Below are 26,867 nucleotides of genomic sequence, written 5' to 3'. Positions count from 1 at the left end.
GGAGGCAGAACAAACTAGGGTAGAGTCATCAGCATATTGGATGACTGTAGTGTCAGGGAGGACAGTGTGAAGGTTATTTATAAAGATGTTGAAGAGCATGGGGCCTAGGATGGATCCATGAGGAATGCCAGTAGGTGTGGGTAAGAAGGAAGAGGTGGAGTCCTTCCATCTGACAGCCTGAGATCTGTCAGAGAGGTAACTGGAGAACCGGGATAGAGTGTTGGGGGAGAGATTAAGGTTGGAGAGATAGAAGAGAAGAGGAGTATGAGAGATGGTGTTGAAGGCTTTGGAAAGATCTAGTAGGATAGTTGATACAAGAAGTCCGGAATCTCGGGCTTGATTGACAGTTTCTAGGAAGGATAGTAGGGCTGTTAGGGTGCTGTGGCCGGGACGGACGCCATGTTGGGTGGGTGTGAGTAGCTGATTCTGAGTTAAGTAGGGTAGAAGTTGGTGGTGGACGCATTTTTCTAGGATTTTAGATATTGGGGACTAATATCTAATACTGATTTTTGTTTTTGCCTTTAACATAACATTTATATACACACACACACACACACACACACACACACACACACACACACACACACACACACACACACACACACAGTGGATATAAAAAGTGTACACACCCCTGTTAAAATGCCAGGTTTTTGTGATATAAAAAAATGCGACCACAATAAATCATTTCAAAACTTTTCCCACCTTTAATGTGACCTATAACCTGTACAATTCAACTGGAAAACAAATCTGTTAGGGGAAAAAATATAAAGAATAAAAAAAGTACAATAAGCTGGTTGCATAAGTGTACACACCCTTAAAATAATACTTTGTTGAAGCACCTTTTGCTTTAATTACAGCATTGAGTCTTCTTGGGTACACACCTGCCATCAATTAAAGAGACCATCTTTCTTCTTCTTTCAGCTTTTCCTGGTTAAGGGTCACCACAGCGGATCATCTGTCTGCTCCTGATTGGCAGTGGAGTTTTACAGTGTTGAGTTGCTGGCCCGACGCCCAACCTTCCACTGAAGGAACACACATGCACACATTCACACCTAGGGCCAATTTAGAGTATCCAATCCACCTACAGCATGTCTTTGGGATGTGGGAGGAAACTGGAGCACCCGGAGGAAACCCACATGACCACAGGGAGGACATGCAGACTCCTTACAGAAGGCAACCCAGCCGAGAATCGAACTGGAGAATCTCTTGCTGTGAGGCAACAATGCCAACCGCTGCATCACCACGGCTGCCCATCAATTAAAGAGACTATGATTAACCCCAAATAAAGTTCAGCTGTCCTAGTAGGATTTTACTGATATTTACCCAGTTGCCTGCTACAGCAAAACCCATGGTTCTCAAACAGCTTACAAAGCATCAAAGGGATCTCATTGTTGAAAGGTATGAGTCAGGAGAAGGGTACCAAAAAATTTCCACAGTACTGGATATACATGGAACACAGTGAAGACAGTCATCAAAAGTGGAGAAAATATGGGACAACACTGACACTGAAATGAACTGGATGTCCCTGCAAAATTGATGAAAGGACAAGATGAAAACTGGTCAGGGAGGCTGCCAAGAGACCTACAGTCACAGTGAAGGAGCTGCAGGAATTTGTGGCAAGTACTGGTTATGTGCTACATGTGACAGCAATCTCCAGTATTCTCCATATGTCTGGCCTATGGGGTAGGGTTGAAAGACAGAAGCCTTTTCTTACACAGAAAAACATCCAAGCCCAGCTAAAATTCGCAAAACAATATAGCAAGTCTCCCAAAGCATGTGGGGAAAATGTATCTTGGTCTGATGAGACCAAGGTTGAACTTTCTGGCTACAATTCCAAAAGGTATGTTTGCGCACAAAAACACTTTGCATCACCAAAAGAACACCATCCCCACAGTGAAGCATGGTGGTGGCAGTATCGTGGTTTGGGGTTGCTTTTCTTCAGCTGGAACTGCGGATTTAGTCAAGGTGGAAGGAATTATGAGCAGTTCCAAATACAAGTCACTTTTGGCCCAAAACCTTAGTGTGTTTGCTAGAAAGCTGAAGATGAACAGAGATTTCACCTTTCAACATGACAATGACCCAACCATACATCCAAATTAACAAAAGAATGGCTTCACCAGATGAAAATTAAAGTTTTGGAATGGCCCGGCCAGAGCCCAGACCTAAATCCAATAGAAAATCTGTGGGGTGACCTGAAGAGGGCTGTGCACAAGAGATGCCCTCACAATGTGACAAATTTGGAGCGCTTTTGCAAAGAACAGTGGGCAAATATTGCCAAGTCAAGATGTGCCACGCTGATAGACTTCTACCCAAGAAGACTGAAAGCTGTAATTAAATCAAAATGTGCTTTAAAGTATTAGTTTAAGGGTGTGCACACTTATGCAATCAGCTTATTGTACGTTTTTTATTTTTTATATTTCTCCCCTAACCAGATGTTTGTTTTTCAATTGAATTGTACAGGTAATAGGTCACATAAAAAGTTAGAAAAAGTTTTGAAATGATTTATTGTGGTCTCATTTTTTTACATCACAAAAACCTGGCATCTTAACAGGGGTGTACATACTTTTTATAGCCTCTGTACAGACATACCTACATATACACACACACACACACACACACACACACTATATATATATATATATATATATATTATGTATAATATAAAAACTATATCTACAAGGAAGTCATTGTGGGCAGTGGTGAATGCTTTGATGTCACCTAGTACCACACAAAGCTGTGAATTACCAGTACACAGATGGCAAGTTTCCACAGACAGATACTATACAACACTGCCTGGAATGACTAAGGAAGTAAGTCATTAAAATGTATTTCTGAATTCCTGTTTTCAGTAGGATTTGTAGTCTACCAGTGAAATATGGCCATATGAACCTTTTCAAAAATGACCACTATTACAACTTACATTAGCAGTGTGTAACAGCCCTCAGATGCCCATACACCTTTACCCAAACGCACACTTCTATTCCCTCACACAGTTTGCTTTTCAGAGGCATTCAAATGCCGTATATTACTTTTCCTCTATTGTACAACTAGATATATAAACCCTGCAATTCCCAGTACATCCCTCTATCAGCAACCCATTATCTGATTTTTCACCACACAGTGGGTGAACTGCACAAAATGACACAGTCTTACTGGAGGCACTTCTGCTGACAGCCATTAATTGCTTACACAACACCAGTTTGTTATGAATCAAACACTGGGGTCATGTCTGCTGCTGTGCCCTTAGTAATACTAATTTAGTGTGCTAATCCTTACATATCACTTGCTTGCATCCCACCACACACACACACACACACACACACACACACACACACACACACACACACACAAACACACACACACACACACACACACACACACACACACACACACAAACACACACACACACACACACACACACACACACACACACACACACACACACACACACACACACACACACACACACACCAATGTTTGATTTAAACATCTGAATTAAATCAGAGTGAAAAATCAAAAGACAAAATTATTTACAAAATTTTAGCTAGTCGTGCTGTCATCTATAATATAGGGTAATTTAGAATCATTCAGAAATATACAGCTAGCCAAGCTTGCACAGAGAACACTCTGATATCCTCACACAACCATAGTTAAGCATAACCGTTCTGACATTGTAGCACCTTAGTTAAGTTATATTTCTGTAGAGGTGTGAGTGATATCTACACGGCTTGAGAAATACATTGTAATAAACTGTTCCTAAGCTAAAAACAAGTCTGTTATGTATAGTGCTAACATTCTGACTGATATAGCAAATGTGCAGGCAGACAAATTCATCTCTAACTTAACCCCTTCCTCCCACCTCATCTCCTGTTCTCCATTCCTGTTCTAGCTTACAGTTATTGAGTAAATGACTGACCTCAAATGGTACTGGAACAGTTGGACAGGAAAACAAGAAAAATACTTCTTGCCTATCAAATATACATCAGTCAGTGTGTACCAAGATGACATTCTTCATTCTGAAGGAGGTATGGGCCTCCTTGAAATGGACTACATGTGCAGATTTAAAATTGTAGGACTGCATACATATCTGCTGACTTCACAATATCCAAACATAGAGAAAGTTTTAAAACATGAGGAGAACATGTCTAAGATGACTTCCCTACTTAGTTTAGCAGAAGCACATCAATGTCAAGTGGGAAAGGAAATTAAAGAAGCAGACAAAAATTAGACAGCAAATGAATGTGCCAAAAAACAAAAGAATATATGGTGAAGGATCAGATGAGAAGGCAATAAACGTAGAAAAGGCATAAACATAGTTGCAAGTGCAGAAAACTCCTGGAACAACCATGTTGATCAGGAAATTGGCGGCTCAGGAAAGTGGACTATGTACGTTTTGATTTACAAAGTCCATTCAACACGTGGGAGAAACATACAAATGCAGCTTTTGTACAACAGGATTTGAAACACTTACACATCTTGCTGCTGCTTGTGATACACTAATGGCAGAAGAACTCTATACTGAAAGGCATAATAATGTGGCAAGACTGTTGCATTGTGGATTGTGCAAAAATTCTAATACTTGAAGTAGCTGAAAAACACTGGAAACATGAGCCACAAAGCATTATAGAAAATGATGAAGTTTATATTACATGGGATCACCCACAACCAACAGTTCAGAAAACAGATGTGCGAAAACCTAACATAGTAGTCCATGAAAAGAAGACAAAAGTAGCATTGATCATTGAAATTGCTACACATAGTGACTACGGTGACTTACGTACAGATAGTCATAAAATACCAAGATTTGCAGGCAGAAATGAGGGCAATGTGGAATTAGATACCCACACAGTTCCAATAGTTGTAGAAGCAATGGCTCTCATAAAAAGAATTAACAATCTTACTTAGATATGTTACCGATACATGTAACTCCGTATGAATTGCAGGAGGAGTCAGTACTGGGCACATTGCAGGGGCTGCGAAGAGCACTTCTGGCTGACATCAAAGATTGAAACTATACTAATATCAAGAACTTAAATCATACTTTGACTTAGGAATGGGGTTCATTCCCATCATGGTATTAGAAAGCCGAAAGACTTGGAGACATTAACAAAGGAGAAAAGAAAGCATCCCATAGCAGAGCCAAAGTACTGCAAGAAGCATTCCAGAAGTTAATACGTTTGGGAAATTTGCCTTGGCAGTGAATTTTTTTTTTGGGTCTTTGTTAGAGCAGATGTGTAACTCTCCCTACACTCACCTATAACTGTGAATGGATTTATGTATGTCTGTGTGTCTGTGAGGGCTTCTCTATATGCATTATATATATATATATATATATATATATATATATATATATATATATATATATATATATATATATATATATATATATATATATATATATATATATATATATATATATATATATATATCACAATTTTTGGCATTTTTCATGATATAAACAGGTATTAACAAATACATGATGAGTGAAGCTCAGATAATCCCAGATAGTGTTTTTTGTTCAATAACAAACTGAGCAGGCTGTAACAAATGCTGCAGGCCTGATAGTCTGGTTGTAACAAACTCTAACTCAGCAGGGTGTGTGTGTGTGTGTGTGTGTGTGTGTGTGTGTGTGTGTGTGTGTGTGTGTGTGTGTGTGTGTGTGTGTGCGTGCGTGCATAGGCAGTTACTAAGCTTTCAGTCCAGAAAACCATTAATGAACCTAGCTCAAATTCCCAATTACCCAAAAGCACCCTCTGGTTAAGCAACTTGGTCAAATACAAACAGCAGACCAGTGAAGGCTGAGGGAATCAAACCATGTACCGCAGGAAGTACGTCATTAACTGCTCATAGCCATGATCCTCTATCACATAACTCTCAATCAGGGACAATACAGGGCTATTAACTTGAGACAGAGAATAAGAGAATATGAGTTAAAACATTTTCTGAAGGAAAAAGTCTATACCTGTAATTCCTGTTATGCTAAGAATAATTCACCATCTAATCTCCAAAATTCAACACTTTTAGGAGGGATTAAGAGAGACGAAGCTAAAATCTGAGTCAAAATCAGGGCTGTCCATAAAAATCAGGGACAATGTGAGAGGCATGCTCTACACCAATTGTTTAAGGAGACTATCATACTTTTTGTCTATTTCTGAGTTAATGTGAGACAGCTGCATATTATTGTCAGCTCATGTCACTTACATAACACGGTGTAATATATAGGTACGGTCATCTGACATTCGATTCTTAACGTTTTGCAGAGATCTGGACTATGAGTGAGATTAGATGATTCTAAACATTTTAGACTATTTGAGCAGTATAGCTGGAAAAAGATGCAGAGAAAGGAGCATTGTAAGTCCTCTGGATTTTTTTGGCCTATACTGAGGTTAACTTCCTTCCTGAATTGATGAGGAGTTGTGCTTGTTTTGTCCATTTGGTTAAGTTATAAAACTTAAGTGAAATTACATTTAAGTGACTAAAGTAAGAAAAGTACACTGCCCCATCAGTCTGTCTCTCTCCCCACTGTGTTCAGACTCAGAGAGGCTTCCCAGTGGGAGTTCATGTGCATCAGGGCACAGTTCTGAGCCTACCTCTGTTCATATTGGTGATGAACTACATTAGTAAAGAGGTTACATGGGGCAGATCAACAAAGCTGCTGTATGTGGACAACATGACATAAGTAGATTCTGAGCAAGAACTTCAGAAAATGATAGGTCAATGGCATTCAAAACTGGAGGCACATGGAATGAAACTGAGTACAGATAAGACAGTTGCCATGGCAGTAAATGGGGGAAGCGGAAGAAGCTGAAAGTGGAGATACAAGGGGAAGTAGAAGAATGGGATAAGGACTTCAAAACTGGTTGAGGAGAAGAGAAGTCTGAATGAGAAGGTCAAAGCTAGAAGCAGAAGATCTGTTCCAACTGGCACAGGGGGTTGTGTGACACAAGAATGTCAAAGACACTGAAAGGAAAGTGTACCAAACAGAGATGCAATCACTACATCTGTACGGTACAGAAACCTTGGCAGTGAAGACAGAGCAGTGAGGTAAAGTAGAGGAGATGGAGATAAAGTGCTTGAGATGGGTGGTAGAAATCACACTGTGAGAGAGAAGAGGAGAAAAGGACATCAGTGCAGAAACCAAAGTAGTTTAATTTGCAGAGGGGGTCAAAGAGAACAGGTTATGGTGGTTTATGTGCAGGAAAGAAGAAACTGATTATGTGAAGAACATTTGGGGGAGACAAGGAGAGTGCAAAAGGATGCAAGGATGTCCAGCAACGATATGAACGGACTGTATGAGGGAACACCTGGGACAGACGGGTAAAAGGTGGAATGGAGTGTTGTAGCATTTTATCTATGTACATAAGTAACTAAAAAAAAAACATACCTAAAGCCCAGAGGCTGCTGCTGCTCTGCTTTCCTTCAAGGCTATATGGTTAAAATAATGTAGTAATGTGCACAGGCTAGGTACAGCTCACTAAAGATAAAACTATATGTTTGCCTTTGTAAAACCTGTGTGCTTGTACACTTAATAGTCAGAAGAGTCATATACTGTCTCTGCAGCCATTAAAGATGTTTATTTGTGGTGACCATATGATGACAGACCAGTTAGCTTTCCTTTTATAACTTATGTAAGTGGTTAGCCACACAGATTCTACCTGTCCTGCTCATACAAATGCTACTTGAACTGGAACGGGAAGCAGATGAATAACTTGTAGAAGGAAAATTTTGAGACAGGCTATTATAACAAGTACTAAACATTCACATGCTCTAGCCAAAACACTGTCAACATTATTAAGAGCAGGAACATTCACACAATACACTCTTATCTTGAATGTTCACTTGAGTAAGATCTTTCATCAGTACACAGGTATTCATACTTTCATTTACACACACATACACTTACTCTTGGATACAAAAACATCTGTTTTAAATATCTGTCTGTCACACACACACACACACACACACACACACACACACACACACACACACACACACACACCTACCTTTTAGTAAGCCTCCTGGCCAGAGTGGGACCCTTCCCCCTAGGAGACTATTTCTGCCATACTGCACTGGGAGCAAGTTGACTGGCATCTGGGGAGTTGCACATTGCAAAAAAAAAAGAAGAAGAAAAAAATGTGTGTGTGTGTGTGTGTGTGTGTGTGTGTGTGTGTGTTTATTTATATATATATATATATATATATATATATATATATATATATATATATATATGTGTGTATGTGTGTGTGTGTCTGTGTTTGTCTGTGTGTATATATATATATATATATATATATATATATATATATATATATATAAAACACACACAAAAAATATAAAACATCTAAACCTCTTGAGAATCTACAGAACAGCAGGAAATAACAGGGGCACCAAACAACCCTCAGTAACGCCAGTTTTTATATATTGCTCATACTATTATGGTATACAGAATACATTTTACATCGCCATTCAGTTAGCGACGGCCATGCAGACTGAAACTAAACTGTTCCTCTTGCTTACTACTTCAGTCATCAACAAATGCCTTATAAAATGCTTGTAAATCGGGCAAAAAAACAGAATCGGAAAATAAAAAAATTCTGCCAGAATCAGTACAGTTTAGAGATTTGAGCAGGTAACAGCTTGCCAAAAACATGATTACCATTGTGGAGACAGTAAGTAATGAATTCAAAAACAGAATGCACTGTCCAAGTACATTGCTTTTCCAGACAAAGTACAGTTTTCTCTTACATGGTAAACTCGCACCATGTGCTTTTCCACGTTTCCGCATTTCTGTTTTCAAAAAAAAAAAAAAAAAAACTCAAATGGGATTGAGAAACGTGCGAGTAGACCAGCAGCATGCAAGGGGCACACAGTAAAAAAAACTATATACATCAATAAAGCAGACAAATGACCACGTAAAACTCCTAGAGCAACAGGTCTGGATAAAGACACCTAATAGTATGGACAGTGAATATATTTCCCTTGCTGCATCAGCCGGCAATTACTGAACGCAATCCAGTGTGAATATAAACACATCCTCAGCAGTTTCTAACTACAGACTTTAAATATTTGCCACTGATTTGCTAGAAAGCACAATTCATGGAAAACGATCTAAATATATGACTAAAGACTCAAGTCATTCTGCAAAATCAGTACAGTTTAGAGCCAGTGGAGCGTGCATTTAACTCAAATAAAGAAAGGACAAATACTTTTTAAAACGCACCTTCTCAAAGCAAGGGAATGCAGAAGAAGAAACTAGGCTTGCAAGTAGTCCGTCAATACAAAGTAACCCATGGGATACAGTAGCAACAAAATGGAGGTTCCACAGAACGTTTTGCAGACTGGTAGGGATGGACAGCTGAGCTCTGACATCACAATAGGGGTGGGTCATTGCTTATTTTTAATTGCATGCAAAATGGAAGTGCTGATGTCAGTTTGGGGGCAGGATCTTATAGAGAACTACTGCTGGTTTGTAGCAGTCTTGATGTCAGGATTTAAGTGACTGCCGCAAGCTTTTCTACATCGTGATAACGTGTTTGTAAAAGTGTTAGCAAAATAGTACGGAACAGAATTGTGGTTTGGGAGAAAAACAGTTGAAATCATAATTTCTTTTAGCTGCATTGCACATTTCCTAAAGCAGGATCAGGTTGTAAGGGGGAAAGGTGCTGGAATGTTGAGCAGGAACAAATAATATCCCGTTGTTGTCCTTTAATTACACCAGCCCAGGACAGTAGGCAGCATACATTTAACTGTCTGAATTTTAACATCTGTTTTACTTTCACGGTTCTAAGTCAGACACTACTCCGAAGTCAACTGTAATTTCACTTTATGACCTGCTAATAAAGGAAATGCAACAGGTTGTACCTTCAGACAGATTAATGTACTTCCCCTTCCTTTCATCCCCTTTCACATTAACAGGCAGAAAGATCACAAAGTTACACTTACTGTGCTGACCACATTTGTAACTAATAAGAAATGAAAAAGAGGAAAAATATATAACATTTTAAATCAGTTTTTCTTAGCCTAGTATCAGCCCTGGTATCACCAAATGTTATTTTGCTCGGAATAGCCAACTGCTTGGAAATCCCCTTCACCCCAAAAAGAAAGAAATGAAGAAAACTACCAGGCTACAGAAGACCTTTGGAAACTTTTTAATCTGGTCCACTAAGTATTGTACTGTACCTTAGCTCACTTCTAAGTCATCCTACAGTAGCAACATAACCGTATTTTATTTTCATTCGATTGCGCAAACCATGGGGCAACCATTATTATTCACAATAATAATAATAAAAAGATAGAATTATTCAGGATGCTTGTGTTTTACCATCATATTATTTGGTTTATCATAATTTAAGTGACTTCCTTATACAAGACTACACAAATATTTTGGAAGCTGCTCATGCTGTTTGCATTGTAAATGTCCATGAAATGGGGGAAAAAATCCCTCAAAATTCTAATTTGCTATGCATAACACAGCTTAGCTTACAGTACATGAGAAAAGCCAAAGTCCACGTTCATCTCCGGTTCAAGTATTCACGGTATTAGGCATTGTGGTATACACTACAGAAATTACTATCATTTTAAATTCATGTAATGATGTTTTCACCCAAATTTATTTGAGTATACACATGAAACAGTCCCACACCTATCCAACCTCCCTTCTCCACAGTTTCTCTTGTTATGCAAGGTTAAATGGATAGTCACAGTGTCTAAAACTGGTCATATAAGAAGAGTCCTCTATACTGGGGTAACTGATGTCACTAAGCTTCTTGCTGTGATCAGAAGTAGGTCTCTACATGAAAACCCATGTCTTAAGCTCTGGAAATATGATCAAAAATGTACAGTCACGAACAGGGTGATTCTGTCTAAAAATTGATGAATGTGACATGTTAGAGCATGAAAGGTAGATGGGGAAATACATGCAAAGAAGATGGTAATAGTTGCTCTTCCTAATGCGACCTGGACAGCAATCCAAATGGGAAGGGGGACACCTCATCCAGAGTTAAACCTGACTGGAATGGCTCCTGTGAGATTTTTTTATTTTATTTTTATATCAGCTTTAAATTTTACATGGGTTATGCTCAAAGGACACAGCATGTCAGACATATGCAGGATTTTAAGAGTGCAGTAAATTTCAAATTGTCACTCATGCTGCAACAACTGAGCTGGGCAATTTCCAAATGATTTGAACTGGAAGACAGACAGCAAGTCTTTGGGGTTATATTGATGACTAACTGGTCTAGAGAGATTTTTTTAACCCCCCCCCAACTCATTTTTGTCATTCTTCCCATCATTCATTTCATCAATGGGTTTACTCGTTTCAGCTTTCATATTTTACCTGTAAACAGTTTCACTGATTTAACTATAGAGGGGTAGTGCTGATGTGAAGAATGCATCTTACAGCCATCCAGGGTTGCCAGATTTCCGACTGGCCACGTAGGGACAAACAAAAGTGAAGACTAAAAAAAAAGGTCTGGCAGGGTCTTTAATGCGGAACATCAGAGTTCCGCATTAAACAAAAGTAGCTCTGTGTTTATTTTTTATAAGCATGGAGCTGCTTCTGTTTAATGCGAAACATTGCAGTTCCGCATTAAACAGAAGTAGCTCTGTTTTGCAATTTTTTGATTGGCTCGTATACCGGTATACGGGCTAATCAAAAATCGCTAAACATGGAGCTACTTCTGTTTAATGCGGAACATCGCAGTTCTGCATTAAACAGTAGTAGCTCTGTTTTGCGATTTTTTTGATTGGCCCGTATACCAGTATATGGGCCGATCAAAAATCGCTAAACACGGAGCTACTTCTGTTTAATGCAGAACTGCGATGTTCTGCATTAAACACAAGAAGCTCTGTGTTTAGCGATTTCTGATTGGCCCGTATGCCTGTATACAGACCAATCAAAAAAAAAAAAAAAAACCAAAGCGGAGGCTGCCCAGGATTTAAACCGGCAGTGCCGGACTCGGGATCAGGCTGCTGATCTCGGGACAGTCCCGCCCAAATAGGGACGTTTGGCAACCCTGCAGCCATCTTACAGACTAGTTCTGTGACACTCGCCTTAGTCAGTAAAGTCAAATACAAGTGTTAGACAGCATGTAATGTTCAGGGTCTTTCAGGACTACCAAGGCCTCCTAACAGATGACATAACACCGACACACAAAAGCTAGTACCAGATGTCACCATCATGTTTATCATCAAAATACCAATTGCTGAAGCACAAAGAACCACATGCCACACAACACATGGGTTAGCTTTATGGGTGCATACTCTCAGACTATGCTCTCACTTTACAGATGAACTTGGCTCGTCAAGAAATAACAATTTGAACAGTAGAGTGTATTATGGATACCTTATGGGGCCTTGTTTACTACAAAGCTTGATTTTCACCTTCAACTTGTGAACTCTCATCAGTTATTGGCTTGTGGCAATGATTTAGTCTTTCAGCTATAAGTAAAACTAATGATAAATTACAACTCTTAGATGACCCTTAATTAGGTCAGAAGTCCTAGATAAACATTTAAACTGATCTTAAGAAAAATGGATTTACAAAAAACTATTGTGCCACTCAATGGAAATGTCGGTAAAATTCCTAAAGAAAATTTGAGTGTAATGATTTATACATCTAAGAATACCAACTGGTTATTTCCTTTCCTTCTGTTATCGCACATCCAGACAGCTTTACTGCACCAGTTTACATTTTCCAGCATAACAACGTGACTGCATTAAAAAATACCGCTTCATTACTTTACAAACCAGCAATATTAAAACAAATGAGCAAATCTATAATTTCTAAAGTAAATGGTATTTACCAAAACAGCTTAGGAAACATCTATTAACTCCTTTTTAATATTTGCTTTATTCTACTGATGAATCCTGGGGACCTGAAACAATTCCAGCAGGCAGTGTACATAAAGCAGAACCAGAAAACATATTTACTTAATTTCAGACCTGTTAGCATGTTTTTGGTATGTGAGAAGAAATTATTTTAATTTATAGGTTCATAGGTTCATACTAGGCTATCTGCCCAAGGGCATTTATAAGCCTAGCCCATAGTTATGTGGCTTTCTTCCACCTTTAGTTGAATAAAACTATATATATTATTTTGCTGTGCCTCTGTCAAGCAGTGACACTGAAGTAATCCCTCATCCATTGGTCAAGATTCCTCTTGAACAAGGGAGTCTCTGGGTGATGAATCTGTCCCTCCAGCACGCTTTTATTAATAACCGTGTTCGTTTTAAGTCTCTCTCCCCTTGTGGTTCTGAGGGATCTAGATTTTTGAGGTGAAGCATATTCATCAAATCTGGGTTTGACATGGCCTTATATGTCAGGCACAGGTCACCTCTGGAGCAGCGGTATGAGACTGAATAGAGCTGGAGTTCGCTGCAGCAGGTGTCGGGTCAGATACATTCGAAACGGGCATTGTACTCAATCATAGGTCTAATGAGTGACCTTCATGATCAGGTGGGCAATATAGAAGGTTGTCCTAACTACTTTAGCAACATGAGTGTCAAACGAAAGGTTACTGTCAACCTGGGTCCCCAGATCCCTGATGTCTTCTTCTGTGCTCAGTGGATTGCCACCTATATGGTAGCTAGGGGTAACCTTGTTTTTCCCAAAGGGTATTTGAGTTTGCTAACTGGGGTAGAACACTGATCACTTTGGGCTGCTTACAGGTTCAGCCTGGGTGAGCAAAAATAAATAAAATAACAGAAGAGAGCGCATCAAACCTACACCACCAAAACACACACATAGAAACACAAAACACACATCTACATTCGCGGAGGCTCTCAATAAAAACCTGCCCAAGCATCAGGGACATCCAAAGCATAAACTCAAGCAAACTCCACCCCCCAACACAACCCAAATGACACATAGCCCACAAACTCAGTGTGCCACTCAACCACAGCCCATAAGGCATAACAACGTACCCAACACTCTAGTCATAGGTGACTCTATAGTCAGGCACACTGATGTTCCACTCACTAGACTAAACAAGGAGAAAGTTACTGTCAGGTGCCAGGATCCGCCACATAACGCATGCACTCAGGTCACTCCACAATAAGTACAAATATGACACTGTCATTGTCCATGTTGGTGTGAATGACCTGACACATACCTCCCTGGACTACATGAAAAGAGACATGGAGGAGCTCTCCGATCCTGTATCCCAGGCAGGTATGACCTTAACCCTGAGTAGCATCCTGCCATCACCCAGAATGATGCCACAGTACAAGGACAAAATGATTGACTTCAACAATTGGCTAAGCTTCTGGTGTCATTCTAAGGGGATCCAGTATTTGTCTGCCTGGGACGACATGATCGACAGTCCACGATGCTTTGCCAGAGATGGCCTGCACCTGTCACCCTTAGGATTCTGGATACTGGCTAAGGCTCTTGCCACCCCTATAGTGCCTTTTTTAGGCAAGGTTCAAATGACAAATTCACCACTGTAACAGGTACAAGCAAGCAAAATCTGAGGGTAATGCTACTTAATTGCTAGAAGTCTAAACCTCAAAATGCACTCACTCGAGGCACTCCTTAAAATGGAGAACACTGACATTTGTGCAGTGACAGAGACCTGGTTCAAAGCTCCAGAGAGCACCCCTGCATTACCAGGCTTCAATTCATACCACACCTTTCGGCCACCTAACCCAGAAAGAAGCACTAAAGGCAGAGGCGTGTCCATATTCATTAAGGATATCCACACCTCCAGGCTAGTTGCACAGCATAATGCATCCGAGATTATCCAAGTGCAACTAACTCTGGGCAAGACCGCAATCCAAATTGTAACTTGCTACAGACCCCCCACCATGCCCCAGGATTCACACTCCTTATTTCTTGATACACTGGAAAGTATTAGGGTACAACCCAACACCCTAATAATGGGTGATTTCAACTACCCCACCATTAACTGGGAAAACTACTCATGTACCAACTCTTTTGCTCAACATTTTCTAGAATTCATAAATTCCAATGCCTTGGATCAACTTATTTACACCCCCACCAGGGGCAGCAATATCCTAGACCTGGTCATTACCAACATGGGAAACCGGTGTTCCACACCAGAGGTCAATTCCTCTTGGTCAGATCCGACCACAAGCTAATCAGCCTAGACATCCACATCCCATCCCCAGCCCTAATTAGGGAAACCATCATAAAAAACTTCTCCAAAGCCAACTTCACACTTCTTAAGACAGAAGTGGCAAACTTCATGACACCCATGCAGACAGACAATAGAGGTATGACTGCCGAATCCTACACAAATGCACTTTATAAGCACTTACACGAGTGCATGGATCATGCTATCCCTAATAGAACCAAGATGTTATCCTCCAAAAAAAGGAAGCCAATCTGGTGGTCCTCTGCCATAAACAAACTCTACAACAGAAGAAAGAAACTGTTGCAAAAAAGAGTAAAATCCCATGACTGGAGGAACTCCCTGGTCAACCTCAGTAAGAAGCTGAGATCCCTCATAAAATCCTCCAAAGCTAGTTATGAAAACAAAATTGCCACTGACTCTAAAGACAACCACAAAGCATTCTATAGCTATGTCAAGAATCTAAATGGGAACACTCAGATCTGCTCTGAGTTACAGCACAATGGCACTAAATATACAGAACCAACTGATATTGCCAACATCCTAGCAGATAGGTTCAGTGCTAACTTTACCCCCCCCTCACCCCCTAGAGGGCCCATCTCTATACCGGAAGAATGCAAAGTTCCTATAATCATGGCTGCACAGGTAAAAAACACACTCTCCAAAGCCAAGAACACAGCATCCATGGGACCTGACAATATCCCAGGTTGCTTTCTAGACGAACTACAGAATGCACTGGCACCCTACCTAAGTACCATGTTCAATCATTGCCTCACCTCAGGCTTTGTACCCACTGAATGGCGCACCATGACGGTTATCCCACTTCACAAAGGGGGAGCCACGACGGACCCCGGGAACTACCGCCCCATTAGCCTGACGAGCCTGGTCTGCAATGCCATGGAACGTATCATCGTGGAACTCATAAACAAAGACATTGGTAATCTCCAAACTCTGGACCCTACCCAGTTTGGATTTGTAAAAGGCAGATCATGTCTCCTAAACCTGAATGACTTCTTTGAAGCAGTCACCAAAGCCATAGATGAGGGTAAAATAGTTCACCCAGCTTATCTAGATCTCGCCAAAACTTTCGACACCATCCCCTACTCTGGAATTATAGATAAGCTCACTAAACTAGGTACAAATCCCTATGTCACAAGATGGGTTGCCAACTGGCTCACGGACAGAACCCACACTGTGAAAGTAGCAGATTCCAAATCCGACATCAGACCAGTGACAAGTGGAGCACCACAGGGTTCAGTCCTGGGTCCTCTCCTGTTTGGTATCTACTTCTCTGAAGTGCAGGCCAACACAGAAGGTCTTTGGCTAACAATGTTTACAGATGACTGCAAACTAGGAGCCATAATCGAAACTCCTAATGATGTGGACAAACTACAAAAGGGCCTCACTGAGACAGATACCTAGTGTCAAAGCCATGGCCTGAAGCTCAATGCCAAAAAGTGTATTGTCATCCCCTTTGTTAAAACTCTGTACCCATGAACTACCACATAGCTGGTAGTCTACTTAATGCCAAAAATGTGATAAGAGACATTGGGACACAGGTGGACAGTAGTCTCTCCTTTGATAATCACATTGCCACAGTGGTCAGGAAATCCTTCTACGTGGCTCATCTCATCACAAAAGGATTCTCATCCAGAAAAAGAGGTCATTGTTCCCCTCTACTCATCACTCATTAGACCCATTATAGAGTACAACGCCCCTTTTGGTATGTACCTCACAAGACATCTACAACAACTGGAAAGACCACAGAAATACCTCACAAAGAGGATTACTGGCCTCAAACAGATGCCCTATGCAGACCGTCTCAAAAAACTACAGCTTTACTCCATCGCATATCGCCTACTCAGGGGCGATTTCTGCCTAACATACAAAGCTATGTCAAACCCACAGCTGTTGGACATGCTCCACTTAAAGAAATCCCAATCCCTCTGAGCTACACACTCTAGGGACCTAAACCTTGTCACCACAATAAACAGAACATGCTGGACGGATAGATTCCTGTCCCAGAGACTTCCCATACTCTGGAACAGACTACCTATGTCAAACAGAGCTCCTCATTAGCACTCTTCAAGAAAAATCTTGATGATTGGATGGGAAATGGGAAATTCACCCCAGGGATCACTTCTGTGGCTCTGCTCGACAGGGGCACAGGAAAATAAATTTCTTGGGTGGCGAAAGCCAGGGTACATTTTTTGGCCAGGCTTGTATGGGCCCTAGAGCCGATAGCCTAGTACCTACCTATGAACGTTTACATGTGTAGACAAAAAATATATAGCAAAGTCAAGTGTAAAATAATAGAGTTATAGTCAAATACAAATACATCAACACAATATATTCAAATACAAAGGAGTAAGCATATCAGGTATACAGGATTATAAAATATAACATAATAACCTTCACCTGTAAACCATTAGGATTAGTTGAAAAAGATTTGTGTAGTATATACAGAAGCCAATGCCTCAGTGAAGAGTTCAGAGCCCGTGGTTCAACTCAGAAGTAGGTGACCATAGTTAATGAGTAAGAAAAGGCTTGCACAGAGTTTTCAGGTGAAGTCCCCCGTTTTGTAGCAGGAGCAAGTTGCAGCTTTGAAAAATAATTAATTCTTGAATCACTTACAAGAAGGGTTTTCCTTCAGGTAGGAAGGGATTCCCAGGTCTGTGTTCCAAAGACGGAGAAACTGTAGTTGCTGAAGTGCAGCTTTGTTTTCAGTATCCAGAGGGATGTTATAATGAGAAGGAGGCAATTAAGGCTGTACCATGAGGTACTTATTCCAGCTTTAGTGATCCAATATGTGAATCTCTTGTGCCTTTGTTATGTGATACATTTATCAATGTCATTCTGACAGTATAAAAAAGGCTTAGAAGCCTCTTGCTATATATGTACACATGTATGTATGTATATTTATTTAAGGTGTGAAACGCTTTAACACACTGAAGGTTTAGACATTCAACAAAGCACGTGATACAGAAACACAACAGCAAATATTCACTGTTTACAGTTTATGAGCTAAATATAATCAGTCCCTCGATATACGGCCACCACCTTTATGTCTGCATGAATGTATGCATATAAAATTATGATCGGCATATTAAAAGGCTCAGACTCACCCTTAAACTGGTATTTGTGCTTAATTTATTCTACACAGACAGTGAGATAGTGCCTACTTCAACCTAAAGGCTGACTAATAAATTAAGTGTAAGGAAGGCATGCTGGTTTGGGGATAGCAACATAAAATGGGAAATGTGACATCAGGATTTAAATCCTCCAACCATTGTTAATGTACAATAAAACACTAAGCAAATCCCTCAGATATTACTATTCATATTCAGCTGCATTGTACATTCTTTGCCTTTCTCTGTCTCTCTCTTTTACAGTTTATACTCTTAAGGGAAAGGCAACAACAACAAAAAATAAACACTTTTGATGAAGGCAGCATCTTTCACAGAACAAAACAGTGTACTAAGTAAAGGTAGATTGTTCAAGGAGGATGTGAGGAAATCCCTCTACCCCCACCCCCTGAATGTGAGGAAGTCCCCACACCCCACGCCCCACACACCCGGAAGAGCATCAAGGCATGACACTGGCTTTCTGTAAAGGCTGTGGGGTAAAAATGGTGATGGGTTGTAGAATGCATCAAGCAAGAAAAGTTGTTATATAGGTAGAATCTGCATTTCATTCAACAGAGAAAACGGTAAGTTAAGTTAGTCTGAAATCCCTTATCTGCATTCAGAGTTCACTTCCACATTTTCTTTCGTTACTACTGTTAGATACAACACAGGATTTTGTTTCATATTATAAAAAAATAATGTCAAAAGAAAAATAACATACTACATTTTAATAAGAAACTTCCGATAGAATTCTGAGCTTGTAGGTTCATATTAAAGATGTACCTGAAAGTTAAACAATGCAAGGATGACAGATACAGTAGAAAAATCTTAATGTACTGCACAGACACTGACTTTTCCGAAGCTCACAATGCAACATGCCTGCTTGAAGAGAGCACAATGAGCTCTCCTAACGGGAAGACTAGTAAAAACATATTCCCTGTATACCTTTTTGTAAGCAACAGTTCGCCCGAGCTTTTAATCATGACTGCTAAAATCAGAGGCACTGTGGATCCATCTTCACTACCTTATCTGCCCATGCTAATTTCTGGCCAAGCTGCCCTCCGCAACAGAGACTTTCCTCTCCAAGGATCATCACACTCTGCCTTTCTGTCACCCACACACCTACAGCTGTAATTGTGCATTAGTCATTACAGGTGATCAGGATGACAGCAGTACAGGTAAGTAAGAAGACTGTGGTGAGACAAAATGCCAGTCTGTCAACTACACACTCATTGAGTATGCGGCCATGAAGGGCTAATGCTAAGGTCATATATGATGCACATTAATTCATCTACAGCACTATTTTTAATGCAGTTTTTGATTAAATGAAACAATGTAATCCTGATTTACTACATACAGGGCAGGTTCAAGGTTGGAAGATGTTGAGGGAAAGGAAAACCAAAGAAGAGAGCATATGTAGGAGTCACTGGGAAGTGGGGATGCAGGGGGCTTGTCCTCCTGCAAAAACTATTTATTTGTCTTTTATATTTTGGTTAACATTGCTGTGCTGTAATCTGCTTTTTTCCTCAATCATGTAAAGCTCAATTTTCATGCACTTGACTTTGCGTTGTGCATACATCCCATCCCCTGGGTTTTAATTTCAAGGATTAGTTTAAACTGATAAACCTTAGCCAATGGGTAGTTGGGGTGGCTCTATCAGAAAGTCATACTCTTTGGTAGCACAGACTACCAACCTACTGGTTTGGAGGACTAGACGCCTAGAACTGTCCAGAGAGGAACAGTACAAGTTATTGCTCCCAACTATACTGTGGGAACACTCAGGCAAAATAATGTAACGATTTAGAATTAACCTAAAATCAAAATGAGTAGATACCGTCTAAAATGACAACAAACCTGCACATCTGGCAACAAAAATGCTGGGTAAAAGCATAACACATCAACATCATCTCTTCCAGCACAGTGGTTTCACTATTCCAACAAAAAAATATGGGATTTATCAGTCATTTTTAACTGGGTACATGAACTGGCCCAGGGACCCTTTTCGGCCTCAATATAGGCCACTTAGGCAAGGACAGCAGATGTATATAAGCAATGCTACAAACAGACCTATACCAATATTAAAAAAGGAAATTATTAAATAAATGTCACCTGCCAATACCACAAACATACAAGCATACACTTGTATAGAAGTACACTTTGTGTAGAGCAGTCTATTTTACGACAGCAGGAATAATGCAAATGCTTTCTAATGTAGAAATGTCAAAACACACTACTATAACTTTAAGCTGTTTACAAGGATTCCCAGTCCACTGTAGCAGCACAACACAACACATATTACAAAAAAAAAAGATCAAGTATATCTAGCAACTATAGCACTATAGCAAAATCACTTATGAACTAGTCAACTTGTTAATGCTGTGCAGAGTTCCAGTAAAACATACCAAGAGCATTGACCCCAGTTACGACAAAGTACTTTAGCGTACAGTTTCTGAGCATTAAAAAATGTCCTTCATAATGGTACCACCCACCACTGGATAAGCCATTACCAAATATACAAAATCAGTTGCACATGTTTGCCTCTAGGATCCTAAAAAATATGTCATGTGATGAACAATCTACTTACAGTGTCATCCCATGACTATTTGCTGTAACAAGGCTCAATGGACAAAAAGTCTATTCACTGAATTACTAATCTGATTAAGGATCCTGTCTGACAGTCAGACAGACTTGTGCAAAAGATGTAGTTATATATCCTGAAACTGTAGAGTCTCAATCTCCAACCACAGTTACAGTCATAGCTGCTATTAAGTACATTAGAAAAATATACCCTTTTAAGCTTCTGAGGTCACTGGCAGTAGAAAAGTGCCAGAACAAGTCAAGACTACAGAGGGTGCAAACTTCTTGTATATACACATGGTATTGTTGAAGGAAGTGCACAAGGAAGGTGCTGGTACTCTTGACAAACAAATATGCGAGTGTTATCTGATACATGCAGGTGTTTTATGTATAGGAGTTTACAGACTATAATACAGCTACAGGCCACAAATACTACTACTAATGTAGAAGCTGACAGCAGTAATGTTTATGCACAATGTTGTCATTGCCACTAGAGGTATTACCAAGGAAACTGATTGTTACTGTTCATGCATGCAGGTGTCATGTCATTATCATTGCTGGCAAAAGTGCACTTTTCAAAAAGAAAATTAATTAAACATCTTAGCAATGAATATAAATGCTCCTGTTCGGATACTAGTTATCAAAGCTACCTACAGCAGCATACACACGAAAGTATCCTCAAGTATATCAGTTGGTCAGTATATATTCTACGGTAAATAAACATTGACATTATTGTTATAATTTCTACTGCTCTATGTATAAACATCTGGCAGTTAGTACACAGGAATAAGGTTATGAGCTGTTAACAAGCGGCTTCCTGTACTCATTGTACAGGGTTTGATTCTTTACACCTCCACTTATGTTGCAACTCTGAGCAAATCACTTACGCAGACAGTGTTTTCGGGTTTTGCAGTCAGCTGCAATAATGCTTTTAAAACTGAGTTGAAGATTTGTTTTAGCATTTCAGCTGAACACATTACCTCTGGCTAAGGGGATGTCCCAGTAATGACAAACAACCTTCCTAATGTTAGCAGCACTAACATCTATGTGTTCAGACTATTTTCCCAAGGACTGCTCCATCTGTGACTTGCAGGTACAGTTCAAAGCACCACAAATATATTTATCACCAGTCCTGATTTAGTCATGAGATGCTGATAAGAGCATTTCAGCATTTATAGTCACACAGTCACATACAAGTACGGCCCAGTATGACAAAGAAGATGGTTGTCTCTGTATGTGTTGCAAATTCACTAAATAAGATACTTACGAACTATGTCCATCCTTTCTATGCTATTGTGAATATATAACCCTCACAAACAGCAGCAAACCTACAACTGCTCAAACATCTCTCCGTTGCTCTCTCTCTCTTACACAGGTTAACTCTCAGATTAATACATTTTGGGATATGCAAAGTCACAGACAGCAGAGATGTGTTCCAAACATCTGCAACTATGAAGGAGCCAGATATACACCTTATTAATACAACTGGTACTTGACAAAGTCTTTACTCCTACTAAATGGGAAAAGATCCATAACAATATAATTAAAAGCACTAAGTAACTGTCATGGACCAAGCCTAAACTAAAAACATTCATTAACCCTGAAACATGCATCCATTTTGCCAAAAAGAAAACAATATGGCATACTGCCTCATCCTTCCAGACTCACCAATCTACCCTGTTATCCCAGGAAAAGTAATTCTGCAGAGCAGTAAACCTGTACCTGAGCCCACTAAAGACATAATCAATCAAGGGGCACTATTTCTACCTCAACTTTCTCAATTACTTCTCTTAGCTTTCCCCAGCACCCATACCCAAGTGATTCTTCTTGCCACACACACATTTCTTCCTCCATCATACCACCTCTTTTTGCTTGTTAGAAGAAAAGCAAAAGACCGTTCTTGAAGAAATTCCCAGCAATACCCCAGCAGATTCAGACTTTCCTCTTCTCTGGTTCATTGATTTGAAAGGACCATACTTTCCTCCCTTTTTAACCTATCTTCAACTTTTCTTTCTGTCACAATTATAGGTCTACTGTACTGGGGAAAAAGTCACTCCAAACCGCTATCAAAAGCTCATCCAAAAACACTAACTGCACTACACTCTTCAGATCAATCTCCAGCCTGTCGGCTCTAGGAAAGCTTTCATGAAAAAAACATCATACTTCAGACTGCTTTATACCTACAGATTACAAAATCCTGTCATCCTGTGTACTGGTCAGACAGTCACATCTTCTACAATCTGGACTCTCAGACATAACAGTCTCACTAACATGGCTAAACTGAGGCCACCTGTATTCAATATGCTGACGACTCGACATTAGTGTGTTCTGACAAATCTCTAGATAACCTACTATCTAAAACCCAATGCTGTTTTACAGCAATAGAAAATTGGCTATCTGGACGTCAGCTAATACTGAATCCAAATAAAACCAAATTATTACTCTTCCATCCAACCCAAAAACTCTCTTACACTTCCTTTACCATACAATCAAATAATGGGATGATTATCTCCCCAGACTTCTACACTAAACTATTAGGAGTGACCATTGATAATAAACTCAGATTCGACATCCACATTAATCAAACTATTAAAACCGTTAACAAGAAACTGGGGTCACTATATAGAATCAAATCTTTTCTAACACCAATTGCAAAAGTTACCATTGCCCGCTCTCACTTACTCTCTACCCTTCTATATGCCTCCCCAATGCTTACCAACCTTAATAAATCTGACCTAAATAAACTCTCATGTTCCTACAATCATATTGCTAGATTTGCAACTGGTACGCCACATAGAACCCATCATTGTATTAACCTAAAAAACCTTGGCTGGATAGAACTCCCAAACCTTCTCCAGCAGAACCAACTCATTGAGGCATTTAAAATACTCAAACACCCTGAAAAGTCTCCAGCACTGGAGAACTTAATCATACCATACATCAATCTAAATAGCCTTCGTTCTTCGAGCAGGACACTTGTTCAAACAGTTAAATCCTGTAACTCTGGAGGCGATGCTCTATTTGCCATTGCCATTGGTAAGATATGGAACTCCCTTCCTTCCAGTATCACCACCATTACCTCCCTACCCCACTTCAAAAAAAGTCTAACCCACCATTTCCAGTCTCACTGGATTTGCCAATGCTCATATCCGGATTAACTTCTTTCCAAAAGCTGATTTCTTTTCTCCTCTATCCAGCAATCTCCTTCTTTTGAACTCTCCGTGACCCTCTCTCACACCCCCTTAAGAATCTCTCCTTTCTTTTTTTTCTTACCTAAGACGCTTCTTACACCTTTGAAAAGAGGACTACCTAGTATAAGTAAAACTACGCTGTTGTCCGTGTCTCATATTTTCTCAAGGATGTCTTGTCTATGTTTGCTATTCATGAGATAAATTTTTTTTTATTAATTCCATATATGATATGCCCTTTTTTCTCCAATTATGTTTGTTAATTACAATATGTATTAATATGTATCTATGTAACTTGTATGTAACTCACTGTCAATGTGGAGCTTTTCTCCCCGGGCCTCCGCTGAAAATGGACATATATCCAGTCGGATCTTCCCAGTCAACAAATGTAAAATAATAAATAAATAAAATAATAAAAAATAAACGTAACCTAGATGGTAAAAATAGCAAAGAAAGGATTCCCCAACAGGGCACTTATCGGAAAAGTGATAAAGCAACCACTTCGGAGAGCAGACTGTACGTATGGGTGAAGCATTTGGACTGGTGGCAAAGAAGTTCTGAGGATGGTGCTTGTGTACATTGCTTTTATGGCCTACATCCGATAGCAGCCTAGGTGCGATGTACCATGTACCTCTAAGCAGCAAGCCTTTTGTATACTGGCCGACGTCAGGTCATTTTGGCAGGCAACTCCCTCATGTAAAGAATACTGCAACAGAGGAATAGGACATCCTTTTGTATAAAGACAGGAAATTCAAGCTTAGCCACTTCCCCCTAAAGGAGAATCATTGGGTTCTACTCTGCCCCCTCTCTCTCCCTCCACCTCACTTTTTATTTATGGGAAAACAACTTCCAACAGACATGCCTAAACTCCCTATAAATCGTTATGGAGAATATGACCATCTACAAATCTAGCCAATTCCCCACCACAAATTAAAATGACTTGACTTTGACCTTTCCCTGCCATTAGCCTATCAAACAAGAAACTCTTCTGAACCTTGCAAAACAAAAATGTAGGGTATTTGGTACTAGACAAAATCTCAACTTACAGCTCTGAAATGGCACACTGCAGATCAAGAATCTGCCAATTAAAAAACACCACTATACTCACATCTTGGACTCTTTTCTTTTCAGCACTATATCAATCAACCAAAATAATCCAAAATTCATAAACTCCTGTTCTGGACTAGGAACAGCCCCTACATCCTCTCTCACCTGAAGGTAGAAGTACAGCTGGGAAGGGGATACTCCCAACACAACTAAAATATAGAGTCCTACTATTTTCAGCTGCCTCAAAGAAAACCTTTTCATCTCTCCAAGCCAATACAAATGAAACATGCATATTTATCACTTCATCTCATAGATCATAGGCTTTGCTGTTGATCCAGTGGGCCATTTGTAGCCTAGCCACATGATCCCACATTGAAATTACTAAGGAATGGAATATTACCTTACCCCACAAAATCACTCAGTCTTGCCCAAAGCAACTTGGTTTCCACTAAGAAAGAATACACCTTCTAAGTTTTTAAACTTCTGAAAATCAGAACTCTTTCCTTTCCAAACAGGAAGAGTCTCTCCAAGATAAGCCTAAAATAAACGCTGGTCCTTTCGTAGCACTGCTCCTGTACTGTACTGTACTGATCCTGCAATAAGCACTTCTTAGCACTGGAAACCAAACTAGAGAAATTCCTACCTCCTACTCAAAAAGCTCAGCTCTTACAGACCTTGCTTACAGTATCATGCTTAAGCCATACCTTTTCCCAGCTACCTAATGCAGATGTGTTTTAACCACAATGGCATAAATTAGCTCCTCATTAACGTCTTCACTTTTATTCGGCCTTTTTTATCCACACCTCCCACAAGTAACGGAGTACCAGCTGTTGCTAATATGCTCATACTGGATGTTATGTAATACATTTTATTGTTCTCAGTTAAAATGCTTAGACTAATGCTGTGCATTTTGCAATATTGCTTTTAATTTTTGTACAGTTTGTTTCCTGACTTATTCTTGTTATTTATATAAACTTTGAGTGTTACTGCAAGGCAATGACTGATAAAACAGAATCATCTTGGATCTGTGCACTACCCTAGAAATCAAACTATTTACTTTGTGACATCCAATCCAATATCCCCTGCAGTGCGGCTGACAGAGTTTGCTGACATCTTCAACCTGGGCACTGTTATCCTCTCATCCATGGATACTAAATGGCTCCAGCAAGGACTGGAATATATACATTCATGGTGTACTGAAAATGGTTTCAAGCTAAATATGAAAAAGTGCAGTGTAATAATGTTTAGCAAAATAAAAAAAAACTGTTCCTAGTTAATATGCTGTAAATGGTACTCCTCTTCTTCAGACAGACACAGTTATAGGACACCTGTGTACTTATGTGGATAACTCTCTTAAGTGAAAAAATGCTGATTGAAAAGTCAGGAAATCATTCTATATAACCCAATTAGTCTCCAAGGAATACCCTCGGGATTCAAGGCAGTCATCCTACCACTGTACTCCTTCCCTTATCAGATTCCATTGATTAAGACGGATTCTTTGGCATGTACAAATCCAAGCACCTGGAAAGACCCCAGAGATTTCTAAGAAAATTACAGGCCTTTTATCCTAAGACTATCCCAACAGATTAGCACAACTTCCCTAGTAACCAGTGGCCTACTAGCTACTCCAAGGTGACCCAGTCTCATTTTTTGTGCCACAAAAGACTCAATCCTATTTGACTCCTATTTCTACATAAAACATATGATTCTAAAAGTCACCACACTAGTGACGTAAATCTGCACAAACATTTACAAAAAAGACTCACTGAAGGGAAGTGTACTAAAAAAGAAGTTATGTCCTTACCATAACGTTCCATGTGAGTTGTTCATCTCGCCTTTTTG

At 39.8% G+C, this 26,867-nt stretch overlaps 1 protein-coding gene across 3 annotated transcripts in view; it reads right to left on the bottom strand.

Moving 5' to 3' along the window:
- Positions 1-26,867, bottom strand: part of SEC14L2 (SEC14 like lipid binding 2) — a 749,750-nt gene that overhangs the window by 431,396 nt on the left and 291,487 nt on the right. Inside the window, exon 1 of one of the 3 annotated variants that reach the window (XM_044065638.1) lies at positions 9,218-9,275. The exons of the other annotated variants lie outside the window; for them this stretch is intronic. The gene's annotated coding sequence lies outside the window, so the exon portion shown is untranslated. Of the gene's footprint in view, positions 1-9,217; positions 9,276-26,867 lie in introns of those variants that run through there. 3 annotated transcript variants of the gene reach the window in all.

The sequence above is a fragment of the Protopterus annectens genome, chromosome 1.part0, assembly GCF_019279795.1.
Source record: "Protopterus annectens isolate FY-2018-M chromosome 1.part0, PAN1.0, whole genome shotgun sequence".
Taxonomy (NCBI): domain Eukaryota; kingdom Metazoa; phylum Chordata; order Ceratodontiformes; family Protopteridae; genus Protopterus; species Protopterus annectens.
This window is presented reverse-complemented; position numbering and strand designations above follow the sequence as displayed.